This window comes from Lissotriton helveticus, chromosome 9 (genome assembly GCF_964261635.1).
Source record: "Lissotriton helveticus chromosome 9, aLisHel1.1, whole genome shotgun sequence".
Lineage (NCBI taxonomy): Eukaryota > Metazoa > Chordata > Amphibia > Caudata > Salamandridae > Lissotriton > Lissotriton helveticus.
Window position 1 is genome coordinate 1,023,627,954 of NC_136070.1, and position 17,716 is coordinate 1,023,645,669.

Below are 17,716 nucleotides of genomic sequence, written 5' to 3' on the forward strand. Positions count from 1 at the left end.
AGGATCAGCTAATATTAGCCCCTCTCCTGCTCTGGCTTAAATGTTGGCTAAATCCCGAAGCAGGTCTGGTCAGAGAGTGTACCTTAGACTGCGCATCCCTCCAAAAGGAGATCAAAATACCATGGTTGACATATGTAATAAAAAAAATTGACAATTTAGGCCTCCCAAAAAATGTTTACAGAACTGTCATTGATTAAGGGCAATGCAAAAAATATTTTGAAATCCAATTTTCAGCAATCTTGCACTTACAATAGTTTACGTAATATGTTGATTGTGAAGACTGTGGAAGCTATATCTCCATTGTGATGGTCAAAAGCATAGAACCATATTTGTGTTGGTAGGATAATCCTTTTAGTCACTCACTTTTAACACTTTTAGATTAAATCTTATACATTTTAAAGTGGCCTTCCACCCACAATGTATTTGGAAACATGATTTGCCACCTTGCCATTGGAACCATGTATCAAAACAAATGCACAAGCCACTTTATTCTGTTTTGTCCTCTATATGCAAGCCACAGATAAGCTTTTTTGGCACCCATTTTACACCAAGATGGTTTTAAACAATACTAATTGCAATTGAGTTTTTGCAAAGGTTTCCCTCAATTGAGATATGCTATAGAGTATTGAATTTTATAAAGAGTGCTTTATAAATAAGAAATCTTAATGAAACAGTTACATTTTTAGCATAGCTTTTCCTGTTTCCTGTGTCGGATTTTATTAAAAATTAATGTTTTCAAACTGTATCTGGGATGTTTTTATTGAATAAAGATTTTAAAGAAATAAAGACTTGGAATCCTGCCAGATTACTCTATCCCAAAATGTGGGTGCAGGGATACCAAAGAGGTCCCATGATGGCAGCATAAAAAGTCAGTTTCCAGCGCACATGATTACACATGATATAAAGAGATGCATTCATTCACATTTGTATAACTGCATGTGTTGCAAGTTTCCTTCCTTCTGCTAGTTGATTCCTGACTTATTCAAGAAGCCGTAATTAGCCATGAAAATACAATCCCCGCAACTGGCTCGAGGCTAGTGCAGCGTGAGAGTGGCTGGGATGCCTGCATTGTCTTCCATGCTGATTGCCTTCTGAAGTGTCTAGAGTCAAGGTCGGTCTGCAGGACAGTACCTGTGAATTGAACTACCTGTTGCCTGAATGAGGAGTTGTAGACGGGAAACATCCTTTTCAACACAACTTTTACCACGCAGTGCCTTTACGACGCAACTATTACAACGCATGTCATTACAACGCATTGCCCCGGGGGGCGCTCTAGGATAGGGAATGGATTTAATTTACTACCCAACACCTTCCCTACTATCCACGGGGACTGGAGTTGGAATAGTAAATTAAACTATTCACTATCCAGCACCCCTTAACGCTATGCGTTGTAACAGCATGTGTTGTAAAAACTGCGATGTAAAGGCATGCGTGGTAAAAGCATACGTTGTAATGTCATACATCCGTTGTAGACTAAAGCAATTAACGTTTCAATAGTCAGTTCTAAACTGAATGGTAGAAAGGTCGAATTCATCTCCTTTTTCAATCCTGTATCCTACTCTGGCCCAATGTCCTGGCACTTGCCCCTTCCTTTCACACTGCAACTCCCGGTGCAAAATTTCTAGGCTATCGCATTGAGTCCAGCCTCTCAAGCACACAAGCCAACTGAGCCTTCTTTGCCAAATGTCATCCTAATCACAAGCCTCATTTCACTTCACTCACCATTGAGGCTCTTCCACCAAATGTCATCCTAAACACAAGCCTACATTTCACTTTACTCTCAGTTACGCATTCTCTTATTTCCCTCTATGCAAACTTGCATAAAGCAGCACAATTTATTCTGTTTATCTTCAATTTTTTTTTGCATTAGGGTGCATTTTCCTGGGATATTTTTCACACTGTTAAGAGAAATAGCCATATGTGAAAATGTCATGTTGTGTTTGCCGTCAGATATCAATTCAGTGTGTACAAGTAAAAAATTAAAAACAAGAACTCAAAGACTTGCAGGCAAAGCCTACCCAAGGTGTTTCACATAGAGACTTTATTATAAAATGTTAGATGCTTTAGAAAAAGTACATACATTATAAAAAACTATAAGATTTAGACCATGGGGAGAGCAACAATACAAAAGTCACACCGTCCAGAAAAACTGCCCCGGGCCTTGGCTTGTTTACTGAAAGAGCGATTAACCGCCTGACCATTCGGTCATGTCATGTGCTTTCACATTAGCTCCTGATCAGAAAATCAATGTGTCCATCTGAAGCAGAGGGGGCGTCACGGTTCCCATGGAAACAGACCTGCAACAGAAACAAGTACTATATTGAATGACCGATAGCCAGCACGGAAAGCAGAAACATAATCTCATGAGAGGGGTAGGGGCGGGTGGAGAGGCTAGGAACAGATTTAATCAGAAAGTATAGGGCATGAAACTGACTACAGATTTCTGGCTAGGCCGAGATGTGCCGACATTTAGATATTTACGTGCTACCTCCAAAAAATAGCAATACCCTCTTTAGCAAAAACAGTCTTACAGTATTTATGACTTTGCATGTTGTCATGGTGGCCAGGAGCAGCCGGCACAGGTAAGAGCGGTGTAGCGGTGGGGCAGTGGGGTGGGGTGGGAGTAAAGTCAACAGACGACGGGATAGGTAAAATCAAATAAAAAATAAATAAAACCACTTACCTTGCACTCATCGCATTGGCGAGTGCAAGGTAAGTGGTTTTATTACATTTTTTAGTAAATTTTACCTATCCCGTCGTCTGTCGACTTCCCTCCACCCCATCATTCTTACCTGTGCCAGCCGCGACTGGTGGTGGCCAGCGTTCTATTATCACTGTGCATGTGTGCAGATATCATAAGACGTTTGTATGAATCATGTAGCGTACTTAGTGTATTTATAGGGCAATTCATTCTCAATCCTGGGACTCAAAATTAGGCCATTTTAAAAGATGTAACTAATCTTATCTTGATCTCATCAATTGTGATTACTATTTATACTGTATTTGAGTTCTAATCCCTTTACCACCTCCTAGAGTAAGCCTTCTCCGCTCATTGTTGAAACTTCTGAGAGACAAGTTTAGAAAATAACTCCAGTTTCCAAATGGTAGACACTAGTTTTAAGCTTTGAAAAACCAGTGGTAAATATCTGTATCTACCACGCATACTGTCCAGTAGCAACCTAATGCCATAGGACCTGGCCCAATATATAAGTTTTAGTCATGGAACGAGGATACTTGATATCTAATCTCCACTTTAGCACATCACCTATTTATGCTGGAAATATACACTATTTTAAAGCTGGGAAGAGCTAAAACACAATGGCATTGACCTTTCTCTGGGAAGCGCAGCCCTTAGGCCTTGTTATCAAAGTACCAGCCACCCCATTTGTGGTCTATTGGACTAGATGGAAACGTAGAAAGCAGGAGGGGCAGTTTTTTATTCCCGGCCTCCCATCTGACCAAATTGTGCACTCTTGGGCAATCCCTTTTTCAACGTATTCCCATCCTCCCTCATTGTTAAGATTGGTAGTATTTAGAATCAATGTAAACGTTTACTAGCAAGTGTATAGTTACATTTTTTTACCGAATATTACCTGGGGAGATATGATAATATAATATAGTCACCAAAATACAAGATGGTGGTAAATGTATGGTTTTTACAGCAAGCAGCAGCGTGCTGCAGTCTCTGGTCTACTATTTAAGAAACTGTTTGATACTGGGTAAATCATACTCTCTCTGTGACTCTGTCCACTTATCTGACAATTTATCATCACTTTGAAACAGGCTTAATGGAAGAAATAAAGAATAAGGACATAGTCCCAGCACAGGTCCACAGCATGGCAGTCACTCACACATTCAAGGCTGTTTATCAGCAGACGGCTGGATTTGCTTCTAAACGCCTGAATGGGCTTGTGAAGCTGCATGGTGTGGGACCTCTCCTGTGCTGCAACTCCTCCTCCCAGTCACCTTAAGAGTGGCGGCGGAACCAATATATGCGACAATGGGTGTCACACAGTGCCTCTATGCGGGAAGCGGGACAGGAGTCATGATTGCAGGACAACGGTTGGCTACTCTAAATGTTTTTTACCTATTGAACCTGTTCTTAGACCCATTTCATTTTCTTTAAAGGCCTCACATCTTTAACAACACACCATATGAACTCTTCAAATGCATACACAGTGTGACGGTGAAGCAAGTTTGTACAACAGTGCTTGAAATGGAAATATAAAAATGCAGGTACTCACTAGCCCAGACTTCCTGTTTCCTACTTATAAGTGTTGATAGTTTGCCAATACCAGTATTGTAATTCGGTTAAGAAGTGTTGACACGGAGGAGCTACGCTAGCAACCAAGATGGCCGCGTAAGCTCCCGGCTCCGCCGACCTCCGCCAGCAGCTCGAATATCCTGCCTTCAATCCTGACTTCATACCCGATTCCCCTGTTTATGAAGTTTTACTGCTTCTAACGGTGAAATCCCGAGTTTTCTACCTCATCGGTCGACGAAGATACGCCGTGTCTCCATTCTCGGCCTAACATCGTATGGAAGCCGGGACCTCGATTTCTAACCTATCCGGTCTGGAAGTAATCAACAACGGCCGTGAGACCTGGACTGAGCCCGGTCTCCCAAAGTGTGCCCTGAATTGTTGCTTTTTGGTGCCGGTCCTGTGATTGATCTACACCGAGGACACACCAGCGTGTTCCACCAGATGCCGTGATTGGGGGTCTGGTGCCCGAAGACCTTGCTGACCACCCGGGGTCGACGGGATGGGGCCCTCGCTGACGGCGAAGGTGTGTTCTGCTGTACGAGGAGTGCCCACTGTTTGACATCTGACTTGCGTGGCCTGTTACCCCGGAGTAGCCGGCCTCCGGGGTTCAAATCCGGCTCTGCCGCCTACTGAGAGGGGACGGAGCGGATGGAAGGCACGCCATTGCTGCGGGCCGTCATAGCCACCATTGAGGTGCTCCATTCGCATACTAGCGCTGTGTTCCGGACACTGATCGTGAAAGTGGACGGTATCCTGGAACCGGAGGATGACTCTTTGTTGAGTTCTCCGCTGGCGGTTGTACCAGCGGTGCACCGAACGTCTGGACTCGAGGTCCCTGTGCCGATACCGGATTTCCTGTGCCCTGGCGGTCTCGAATCAACGACTCTCAAGCCTGCGCTTAATGCAAGCGTCTCCTGTTCGATTCTGTTTCCTTATGCTACATCTATGAACGGTCTCCAGTGTGGTAACAAGTTCTTCAGTGACTTTTTGGAAAACGTGCTGTTCCTGGAAGCATTTCATTGTTTTATTCGTGAACATTTATCCTGCATGCGACTCTGCTGCACTGACGAGAACTTTCATGGACGCTTTGCCTTTTTTCTTAAGATGGCGGCTCGAGGGAAGGAGACTCTTAAGGAAGATCGTACTGGCCAGGGCTGAACTTTACTGCTTCGATCCGATATTATAGTTTTCAGCAATGCCGGGGTTGTGCCTATAGTGTAACGGTAGATGGGTGGCTATTGACTATACTCCCCCGACTGGTTTGTATATTTTGCTGAATGTTGGCTTTATTGCGTCTGGGGGTGGTCGCTGTTGGCGGGGGGCACGGGAGACCGGGGGTGTGTTTGGTTTCTCCACCTCCACTTTTCCTCTCTTTCCCTTCTTTTAGGGTAGCTCTTGGGCGACAGGCACGCTGCTAGTGGGGTTAGGCCGTAGCCATTGCAGGGGTGCAGGGTGGGGGGTTAGGGGAGGGTTTTTTTATTTTTCCTTTGTTTTGTTCTATGGCCCCTTTTGTCTTTCCTTTTCCTTTTACGAGACGTGGGCTGTTTATTCTTCACGGATCCTTTCTTGCTCGGGTGTCTATACTGGTTTTAATTATCCTGTATCATTGCGGATGGGGGAGGATGTGGCAGGGTTGTTTTCGATCGTATGATAAACTGTTTGTTCTTCCTAACTGTTGTGTATAATCGCGATTTACCGTGGGTTCCCTGTGATGATTCTTGTATGTATAATCCCCCGCCTGTTCCTTTCCCGCATTGTACTATTTGACACCTGATATTTGTAATGCCACTCTTGTCTTACTGTTAAAATAAAAAAATATATAAAAATAAAAAATAAAAAGAAGTGCTGACACACTTGTTTTCAAATTAAAGAAGTGCAGGTACCCAGTACATATTTACTTGCCTAGGTTCCCTCTAACGTGTGGGCCTCAGCGCCCGCAGACTGTTCCCCTTGTGCAATGCACAGGGAGTCCTGGCGCGCACAGGCACATGGAAGAAAATCAACATACCAGGGAATACTGATGGACGTCAGCAAAGATTGCAGAGTACCTGCTTTTGTGGATGACTGCTGGGTCCAACACTTGTAGAGTTTATTTATTTATTTATTTATTACGCTTATTAAGCACGACAGCTACCAAAAAAGGGTTTCCCGGCGCTGGATAGGCAAAGTGCTATGTAGCCTAACGTTTCAACAGTGGACAGCGTTATTGATTGAAAAGCCAGGTCTTAATGGCTTTGCGAAACCGGACGTAGTTGGTTTCTAAGCGGATATTTAGGGGGAGAGAGTTCCAGAGAGTAGTGCCTAGGTACGCAAAAGATCTGCCACCCATTCTAGCTAGTCTAATTCTAGGAACAGTGAAGTTGCCTTGGGAAAGGGACCGAAGGTGGCGAGAGGGAATGTAGGGACAGACACAGGATTCTAGGTACAGTGGAGCTGAGCCCAATTTGATTTTAAACATATAGCTCAGGGTTTTGAACTTAATGTGACTCTCAACCCTGAGCCAATGTAAATCTCGGAGATGTCCAGAGATGTGGGCAGTTTTAGGAACTTTGCACAGCAGCCTTGCGGCGGCATTTTGAACCAGCTGCAATCGTCTTATCACTTGAATAAGAAAAGGAATGCGTGCAATGCTAAATTAAAACTCAGTGCAAATGGCAAGCTACATAACATTTTGCGTGGCACTGATAGCCCATTACAGCTCCCTCTATAATTTGATCTCATAGCTCCGAAGATCAGAGGTTGGTAAATTGCTTACCTTTGTTAAATTGTTTCCTATTCCTAGTTAGCAGCTCGTATATTATCATAAAATAAGCAGAGATATGCCAGTCTGCCTCAGTATCCCCACCTCACCCACACCAAAGGGATACCACAGTCACCCAAGTTCCAAACAATGGCCAGGTTTAAAGGTTTTAAGTCGTAAATCATTTTATTGTACTGTAGCAGTATTTATGTAGCGCCCCCTACCCTTGATGATTTAGTGAAGCGCCTCTAGGTAGGCTGTGTTATTTCCAGTGAAGTTACATAGTTCAAGTTTCTTGTTTTGGGCAGTTTAAATAGTTAGGCACTATTTGGCAAACCCAGTGTACCTCAAGATTGACTGTGGCACTTGTTACTTTGTTTTATGTTGGTGCTGCTTTTGTTACATTTAGACTAAATGGGATGCCATGGGCTGCGACTTGAACACTCTTCACTTATACTGTTTGATTTATTCTTTAGAGAGAGTAGATAACTAAAATTTCCCCAGTTATATGTGAAATTATCAACCAGTCTTAAAGGCACATCACATTAAGAGATTTGTAGTTTCACTTTCAATGTTGTAAAAACAAAGTTCAAGCACGTAATGTTCTGGTGCCTAAAAAACAGTAAAAGCTGAGGGTGCCGCATATTAAGTGGGACCACTTGGTACCTATAGCACAGGTAGATTGAATGCTGTGGCCTCTAGTTCTGTCTGTGCTGACCACAGGGGAATCATTTCCTGTGTATAATTAGGTCCAGGACACCTTGCGGTTCATTGTATGTTAATTATATGCAAATTTCCTCCTCAGTCTACCTCTTGCAATTTGCATAGCCTTCTAAGCTGTTAGCTTAGACCCAATCTTCCTTCCTTGGTTGGAAGACTCCATCTTTGGGCGCTACTCGTCAGTAGCATTAGCAGACTTCTCAGTGCAGTGTTTTCTGGTGCTAAAACAAGGAGAGCTGGAAAGGTGGGATTCCAGCCAGTGACTGTGAAGGTTTGAAAAAGGGAGTCTCTGTTATGAACAGGGGAGGGCTAGAGGAGGAATTATAAACAGAGAAAGTGAATGACTATGTAGGGATATCTGCCATACAAGGGATGGCTGGAACGGAATATTAAAAGAACGGGATAGCTTCTACACTGCACTCTGCATTGTGCCCCAAGCTATCACTTAGTTATGCAGATGACTAAATGAAGAGTGCGTGCAAAAATTACATTGGCACACACAGAGGACAATAATTAGAGGGAGCATGGGTACCTGTCCTTTTAAAGTAATGATAATGAACTCCGAGAAAGAGACACAACACTCCTAAATTGTTATCATGTACAATAGTACCCAAATCTCATTGGGCACAATTTACATAGGTTTTTTTCTGTGAGCAGACATGACTTATTGTTGAATTAATCTTGACTTGAGAGTTCCCAGAAATCACGCCAATTAATACAAGAAAGTTTGGTAACTCAAGCCCTTCGGTGTTACTGTTATTGTCCATCCAGTTTTGGTGGATCTTTGATTCTAAGATCATGTACTGCTTAAAAGAGAGCAGATTAAGACATTCTCTGGTAATATTAAAAATGTCATGAATTGCAATTCTTACGTGTCTCATTCTACCATATCCCACTACTTATAAGGGGTCGGATCCTTCATAAAAGGCTTGAAAAATGAGATGAATGGTAATTGTAAGTTGTTCTCAGTTCTTGCTGTAATTGATTAAACTAAAACTTAAAAAGAAGATAACGAAGCACAAAAGGCAAGCACTGTGGCATTCATCACTGGTAACTCTTTTCTCCTGTAAAGGGAGATCAAGAACATCCACTAAGAATCACCCAGGCAAGTGTATTCTATTTAGAGGTAAGGACAGGTTTAGGGCGGTGAGGGCAGTTACTGGGATCCTCCCACGAAAAATGTTCAATACACATGTGAAAATAGAAAACATATGCACATTTCTCATTACTCACAATTTGTGAAATCTCACAATACACATTTTCCGCTTGAACCAATCTCCTATTGGTGTCTCATGTGACATTTTTACATATGGCGTGTCCTCACGTGATTTTTTTTCCTCACGATAACTGCACAAAACATTCTAAGCTATCTGCAGAAATGTGTGAAATTGTCATGGAATTTCATGACAAAATATGGGATTTTGCACAACCATGAGGAGGCATTATGTTTCATAGATGTCCTGAGCATCCCTGAGTGAAAAATTCAGGATTGCTCAAGTCTGTGAACTGGTAAAGCTAGAGGAAATAAACCCCAGACAGTGGATCACAAGGAAGGCGCCAGTACAACACAACACGCCTAAATTGCAGAAACAATTTGGACATCCACTGCTGCCACGCCGAGGGTTGCCATCTGATTGTTTTTGTACCAGCCTAACTTGTATTTTAAAGTTCACGCTGGTAAAAATATTAGGAAAAGAACTACAATCCTGTATTTTCCCCTTTTGAAACATAAACATATAAAAGTTTAAAAAGTAAACGAGAGCTGCCAATTTCGTTTCAGAATGATTATTAACGTTCACCCATGGGAATCTTGGCACTGAATAACAGATGCTTATTGTTAACCAACTCAATGGTTAACCAAATTCCAGGTTTTGCCCTTGGAAATGAGGCATAAGATGTGAAATTAGTATTTAACACACCAAAAAATGCATCCTTTGTAGGGGTTTTCTGGGCCTTTGTTCCCCAATATATTTCAGAAGGTTGTGTTATGTTCTAGTACATATTTTCTGTAATTCCTATCATCTCCTAGCAGCAAGGTTCTACTGCTGGAATCTGGGTTGTAGAGTCCAGCAGAGAAGCTTGGCTGTGGAGCTGAGAGGTTGGTCTATGGGGGTCGTTACGATATAACTAGAATAAACCTTCTTTCTTAAATCAACTGTGTCCTGTGTTCCCAAAATTGGCGACGAGGATGGGATACACGACCAAGGAGGACATGTACTGTATCTAGAAGATATTTTTTTCTGGATTTTACTGATTGGAAGAACCTTTCTTCAAGCCACCGATATTTATGACCCCATAGCTTGACCATCGTTCTACAATTAGATGCAGATCGAGTGGATGTTGCCGACAATTAAAATTGACTATTGGTCTTACGTTAGAAGATGCGGACATTTTGAGAAGGCGTCACAGCGTAAGTTGTTTGGCAACTAAGCAGCGAACTTTGTATCGCTGTCATGATTTAACGACGTACGCACAGTCGTGACCTGACGGTGTGCGTGCCACCATTTTTTTGTTTTGTCATTGTTGCGGTCATTTCCTTTTAATCCTGAGGACTATTATACCGGATGAGGAATAATATTTTCATCTTGTCAAAATTATCACCTGGTAACGATGGCTGACTGGAAAGGCCGGAGGAAAATGGAACATCCTAACTAACTGGTGAGGGGTGTTGCGATACTGAGATTCTTCGTGTCGATCGAGGGGTATTAGAAGGAAACACTGGTATGTGACACCCTGGTGTGTGACTGTCATCTCTGCGCGTAAGGAACTTTTGGAAAAGTGACATTCCGTTACAAGCAAGTTTTAAATCGAGTCGATTAAGGGCATTAGAGGGAAAGGAAGCCCTGGTGTGTGACTGTTCATATCTGCGTGTGAGGAACTCTAAGAAAAGTAAATTTTAGCTTAATTTATAAGCACATTTGGCAATTCGGTGATAGAATTTCCATTCCTAGCTGTTCGGTGAAGGTGAACTTAAGTAAATTGTTATATAATGTTTACACTGAAAAAACATATTTTCTAGAAAACCTAAGGTATAAGTTTTTAACATTTTAAAGAATAATGGCTACTCAATCTATTCCTCCTCCACCAACATTTCTACAAGAACCTGGTCCCCCGTGCATGGAATGGGAGGATTGGAAAGAATCTTTCACCACATATTTAGAACCAATTGGAGGGGATGTGTTTATTGCTAGTAGGAAATTAGCTATTTTAAAACTGAGTCTAGGAGTGGAAGGAAGAAATGTTTTGAACATGTTACCTAATTTCCATCCTAGTTTTAGAAATGTCGATGATTCTTCAGACGACGATGGAGAAGATCTATACAAAAGTGACTTAGCAGCGTTAACTGACAACTATGGGAAGAAGTTAAGCATAGTCGTAGAAAGACACACATTTTTTCATGTTCCCAAAAACAAGGAGAAAAAATTGAACAGTACGTGGCTGCTCTAAGGAAGTTAGCTATTACATGCAAGTTTAAAGATTTAAGAGATTATATAATTAGAGATCAACTTATAAATAGAACTAACAATAAGAAAGTTCAAGAAAAATTATTAGATCTGAAAGATCCGTCTTTAGGCAAGTCCATAGAAATTGCTAGACACATTGAAAATACTTCACAATATGTAAAAGAATTAGCTGAAAATAACACGAAGTAGATCCAAACAAGGTATGTGTGTTGAATTCAAGTATTAAAAAATCAGCCAAAACAGAGGGTGAGGACAACAGAAATGTTGTGAGAAAATAAGAAGAGAATTATAAAAAGTCTTGTTATAGATGTGGTAGTTATAGGCACAGTACAATTGAAGGGGGTTCCCAATCGGGATTTAGAATAAGGGCAGGTAAAGGGAAAAAAACAGTATAAAGAAAGTCAAAGAACCCTGCCCCACTAGTTTAGATACGGTCCTTCCAGAGGATCCTAGAATTCAAAAACTCGGGTGATCCTGAACAGTATCAAAGCCAAACGCACATACTTTTTATTCAATTTATTTTATTATATTTCATTTTAGAACAAATATATTTTTAACATGATGTATACATAAAAAGGTGTGTCCTTTTTGTGTTCGACATGATTCATTTTGGACACTAAACACATCTAAAAAAGGGTAAAAACAACACAGTAGGTGTTTGTAGTAGTCCCACACACTCAACGTACATCAATCTTTCTAACCAATCATACTGACTCCAATCATCTAAAAACTCATTCATTCAAACATTTATACAATATTACATCAAACGTACATCAATGCCTTGGGGCGCAATGCAGTTAGAAAATAATTGCGTCACTTTAAAAGAAGGAAGCTGGGCAGGCTAGGGATAGATGTAATCATCAAATTCAGGGTGTTATACTGCCACACGCTAGAAATACGCCAACGCGCGTTTCAATGTTGGGCCAGTTTATGGCCACACCTTCATCAGGGCGAAGAGGTACCGTAGAGATGGGGACAACCACACTGTGGATACAGAAACATTTTTTTAATACATTGTCACTCATGCATGGAACAAGTCTCACAACATGATAAATTCAACAATGAGCCATGGTATTCTTTTAACAATTTTAGGTATCTTTGTAACCGTAATGCGTATTAGTTGGCTTTGATAACTCAAGTCACTCCAAAACTGATAAGGACTTCATAGAAGTTACACACAACAACCAAAGGCCGAGGATAAAGGGAACAAAAACGATTTTTTTCTTTCAGGGACTGTCATATATGCCATTTAGTCGCATATGCTTAGTTGGTTCATCTGGGGTCAGGCTGTTACAACACTGGCACAAGCTGTCCAGATCAGAGAATTGGTCTATGTGAGACATGAACATTTTCGCCCCACCCCGTCCACTAGAGGATCTAGGGGGGCCGAGGATTAATCAATAGGGAATTATTATTTTTTTTACAGGAAAGAGACATACCACAGGAACACGGTCATTTGCCTTCTCGAAAGTGGGGCTAGCTAATCACTTGCTCAACTTTAGTGGCATTTCAGGCTGAATCAGTAGGCATACATATATGTCTCGCCACTTACCCTACTCCTGCGATGGTTCTCTCTGTAATGGGGGAAAGGGGTAGAGATAACCGCAACTATTATCCCATAGCGCTCTTGCTTTCTTACTCCCTCTTAAATATCATGCAAATGAAGGCGACTTTCAATCATCCTGGGATACAAAGAGTAAGACAATAAGGAAACAGATAAAACAAATGAAAGAAAACGAATGAAAGAAAAGAAATAGTTTAGATTCATCTAGTAGGAAACTCTAGGCTCCCTTTCAGTCCCGATCCAGGTTAGGTGCAAAAAAAAGAGAGGGGTTAAATACCATTCATTTCCTTCCTTTGGGCTTTTATAATGTATAGGTGAATACAGTGATGTCTCATTCCTCCCTTTGATGATTAGCACCTAGGGCAACCCATAAGAAAGAGGTCGAGCAGGCCCATAACCTGTTCTATTTAAGAGGGGCTAACTAGCTCGTCAAATATATAAATGCAAATTCTACCTTAGTCCATTCGGAGTTCCGCTGGGTTTCAAACTGGTCAGATACGATAGGAGATGGAGGAGAAAGTAGGTTTCCAGAATACCGCCTAGGGACAACTTCTGGTAAATGCAGGAAAAAAGAGAGAGACCTCCCCTTAGTCGGTGGAATTTACATGGGAATGCCGTCAAACATTACAGTTTGCAAGGTGGTTTAAGGATTAGAGGCTCACATTTAATCAGGGCAGCGGCGCCGTGCTTACCTTCTGCCGACGGTCCTTTCGGGGGGTAAGATACGAGGAAGAATTCCGTCCCCACTTTAAGGATTCGGCGGTGTGGCCTCAGGGGGAGACCAATGATAAACGGTGAACGCCGACCAGGCTGCGGACGGAGGCAAATGACGGCGACAGACAATCAAAAGGAAAGGAAAAGATAAAAAAAGGGCGCAGAGATTCACAATTATCCTCGATCTACCCCCAATCATCGGCAGCAGAGTCGCGTACAGCAGGGTAGCTTACCAGGGTCAAAAGGCGGGATACGGTCTCTTTGTCGAAATCAGACAGTTCCTGGAGCGGTGGGCCCTTATTTCCAACCGCTGCTCCAGGGACTGGATGATGCTGATTATTGAGACCGCCCGAGAAGTCATCTCTATCCTTAATAAGGAAATCCAAGAATTGGAAGACAAACTGAAGGACAGCAATGCAGTAGATTTAGGAAAACAAAAGCTGGAAGAGATACATTTTGAACTTGACTCCTTTAACGAATACCTTTTAAAAAGAAAAACGGAGAAATTCCGTACAGATATTCGACTTTTTTCTCAGGAGTGAGCCTACCCCTATCTCTCTGCTGGTTATTATACCAGCACTGATGAGGAGGGCCAACGCAATCAGACCCCCAGATGGAACAACAAGAGAGTAACTACCTTTTCCGATACTACCGATTCGGAGGGAGAAGTCCAAGAGGAGTATGTTCATAATTTTGATCAAGGCTATAACCCGAGCCATTCCAACAGATTTGGAACCAATGAGAGAAACCCCCCTCAGAACCGTTTTTTAGGGAACCGCTGTGGCAATTTCCGCCCACGAACGCGGACCCCACAGACGAGGAATTACCCTCCGGGTCAGGGCCAACCCCAAAAATATGTACAGACCCGAAACCAACAATATTGGAAAACATAAAAGGTATCCCTGTGTTTAACCTGTCTAAAAAAAAGATTGACCCTAGTGCTTCAGATCTCCTCACTAGGGGCCTATCCTTTGTTCCATCGGCCAATTTTGACAAATTTGAATTCACTAAGGATCTTCACGCCTTCTTTCGGAAGATTCGTCTGAAAAAATATTTTTGGGAGCACACCCCAGCCCCCGGAGTTGAGAACAAATCTGGACTAAAACCACCCTCTTACTTTAATTCCTCCAATGACATGATAGGACCAGAGGTGAATATATTTGAAAAGGCAGTCACTAGAAAAATTGATAAGTTAATCAGATATGTCCCCATGCCCTGCCCTAATTTGTCACAACAAGAAGAAAAGGTGCTCATGACCCTAAAAGAGGACAAAGGCTTAACTATTAAGCCTTGCGACAAAGGAGGTGGTATTGTCATTTTTGATACCCCCAAATATACACAGAAAACGAACGAACTTCTGTCAGTATCTGGCAATTACCAAAAGATCACCCTCAATCCTGAGAATGCTCTGAAACAGCGCATCTTACGGATAGTGGAAAGGGCTTGCGAGACGGGCATTATCTGTGAACAGGAGGCAGAATTTTTAACCCCTACATTTACCCGGGTACCCATAATTTACGGTGTGCCCAAAACACACAAAAATAGCATTGACCCCCCTCTTAGACCGATCGTATCCACGATTGGGGCCGCAACCGAGCCCCTTTCGAAGTACATTGACCAGTTCCTTAAGCCCCTGGTGGGCGAATTACAATCATATGTTAAGGACACTGGCCATTTCATTGGGAAAATTGAGGGTTCTACCTATTGGGAGGATCGGGAATTGCTTGTAACCCTGGATGTGGAATCTTTATATTCCAGCATCCCCCAGAAAGGGGCATATTTAACCATTGAGAACATTCTTGAATCCAGACCAGATATCAGCAACACGAGCTTCATCCTCCAATGTCTCCAGGTGGTATTATACGAAAACTACTTTGAGTTTAACAACACCCTATTTAAGCAGACCCGCGGAGTGAGTATGGGGGCAAGCTGTGCGCCCAGCATAGCTTGCTTATATGTAGGCGAATTTGAGAGAGTCAATATCTACAACGAAATGGCCCCCTTCCATGAAAATGTCAAAGGATGGTGTCGCTTTATTGACAACATCTTCTTTATATGGGAGGGGGACCATGACTCACTAAAGGAGTTTGTTGACTGGCTCAACGCTGCGGATCCTAACCTCCAATTTACCTGTCATTCCAGTAATGTCTGGATTGAGTTCTTGGACATCTGGGTTGAACACGAAAACGAAAAACTCAAGGTGTCTTTGTACGCCAAACCAACCGCTAGAAACACCCTACTCCAATATGGGAGTTACCACCCGCGCTCCCAAAGGGATAGCATACCATACAGTCAGTTCCTCCGTATTAGGAGGAACTGTACTGATATGAGAGACTTCCAGATACAAGCAGACATTCTAAAAGAAAAATTAAGTCACCGCGGATATCCAGCCAAGCTGATAAAAGACTCTTTCAAACGTGCTAGATATTCCAACCAGGAATACATGTTTCAGCCTAAATAAGAGGACCAGACTGATGCGTTGGTATGTGTTACCCGACATTCCAACTTGGATCATAAGGTTAGGCAAATAATCAATTCAAGTTGGCACATTCTGAACTTGGAGAATGACAAAAAACACCTACAGAGGCCCATCTTTGCCTTCAAAAGAAATAAAAACCTAAAAAATCACCTGGTGCGAGGCAAGATGACTGATACCCCCTCGAGTACCCAAACGGCCATGACCACTGCTACCCCAATTTATGGCAACCATCATTGTGGCACATGCCAGGCATGTGCCAATGCGATCATCGGCGACTGTGTTGTCACCGCTGAACGCACGGTCTCTGTGGCACGCAATAAAAGATTAACCAACTGCCGCACGATGAACATAATTTATTTGATCATATGCCCGTGCAAACTACCATACGTGGGAGAAACGGGACGGGAATGCCGCGTAAGGATTGGCGAACACAAGTCAAATATAAGAAACAAAAACATTTCTGCTCCCATAGTGTCCCATTGGTTGGCTCACAACCATGCAGAAAAGGACCTGAATTGGTTCATTCTTGAAAAAATACAGGCAGCCCAAGGAGTGGACCCCACGAATCTCCGAAAGAAAAGGGAGGTCTTTTGGATATTTTTCCTAAATTTGTGAAAAATGGCCTCAATGAGGAATGCCCCTGGTCCAATGCGATACTGTGATCCTCCCCATCTTTGGACCCTGTGTTCGCCCACAGTTAGAAAATGGCTTCAGATATCTAGAGTGTTTCCCAAGATTTCTCCCCCTGCATCCAACTTTTTAGGGCGACGTCATAGTATCTATCTGATTTCTCGTGTGAAGACTCGGACCCCTACTTCCCCTCTCCCTAATTAACATCCATTACTGGGACACCTCCCTTACTGATTTTCGTTTTTTCTAAAATAATTCTTTCTATTTTCTACCTTCTAAACTAAACATGACCCGAGAGGTCTCAGTGACCTAATTACAAAGATAACTAGTGCCGTAGAAACACCTTTGAGGCTATATGAAGCCCTGCTCAAGATGGCGCCCGCCTTTTGAAACCCCCTTTCAAGAACATCTAGTCCCCTTTCTAGATTGCTCTCGCCTCATCAACTTTCAATCAGCGACCTCGGATTCGTTCGCAGATATATAAGAAACGCCAATTTTCAAGCTCCCACGTTGCGGCAGAACGAACTGTGGAGTGCACGATAAGACCGTATCCCGCCTTTTGACCCTGGTAAGCTACCCTGCTGTACGCGACTCTGCTGCCGATGATTGGGGTAGATCGAGGACAATTGTTAATCTTTGCGCCCTTCTTTTATCTTTTCCTTTCCTTTTGATTGTCTGTCGCCGTCATTTGCCTCCGTCCGCAGCCTGGTCGGCTTTCACGTTTATCATTGGTCTCCCCCTGAGGCCACACCGCCGAATCCTTAAAGTGGGGACGGAATTCTTCCTCATATCTTACCCCCCGAAAGGACCGTCGGCAGAAGGTAAGCACGGCGCCACTGCCCTGATTAAATGTGAGCCTCTAATCCTTAAACCACCTTGCAAACTGTAATGTTTGACGGCATTCCCATGTAAATCCCACTGACTAAGGGAAGGTCTCTCTCTTTTTTCCTGCATTTACCAGAAGTTGTCCCTAGGCGGTATTCTGGAAACCTACTTTCTCCTCCATCTCCTATCGTATCTGACCAGTTTGAAACCCAGCGGAACTCCGAATGGACTAAGGTAGAATTTGCATATATATATTTGATGAGCTAGTTAGCACCTCTTAAATAGAACAGGTCATGGGCCTGCTCGACCTCTTTCT

General features: G+C 42.7%; 1 protein-coding gene across 1 annotated transcript in view; it reads right to left on the reverse strand.

Moving 5' to 3' along the window:
- Positions 1 to 2,164: 2,164 nt before the first annotated feature.
- Positions 2,165 to 17,716, reverse strand: part of LOC144782158 (leucine-rich repeat and fibronectin type III domain-containing protein 1-like protein) — a 397,349-nt gene continuing 381,797 nt past the window's right edge. The window contains exon 6 of the mRNA XM_078661335.1: positions 2,165 to 2,297. The gene's annotated coding sequence lies outside the window, so the exon portion shown is untranslated. The remainder of the gene's footprint in view (positions 2,298 to 17,716) is intronic.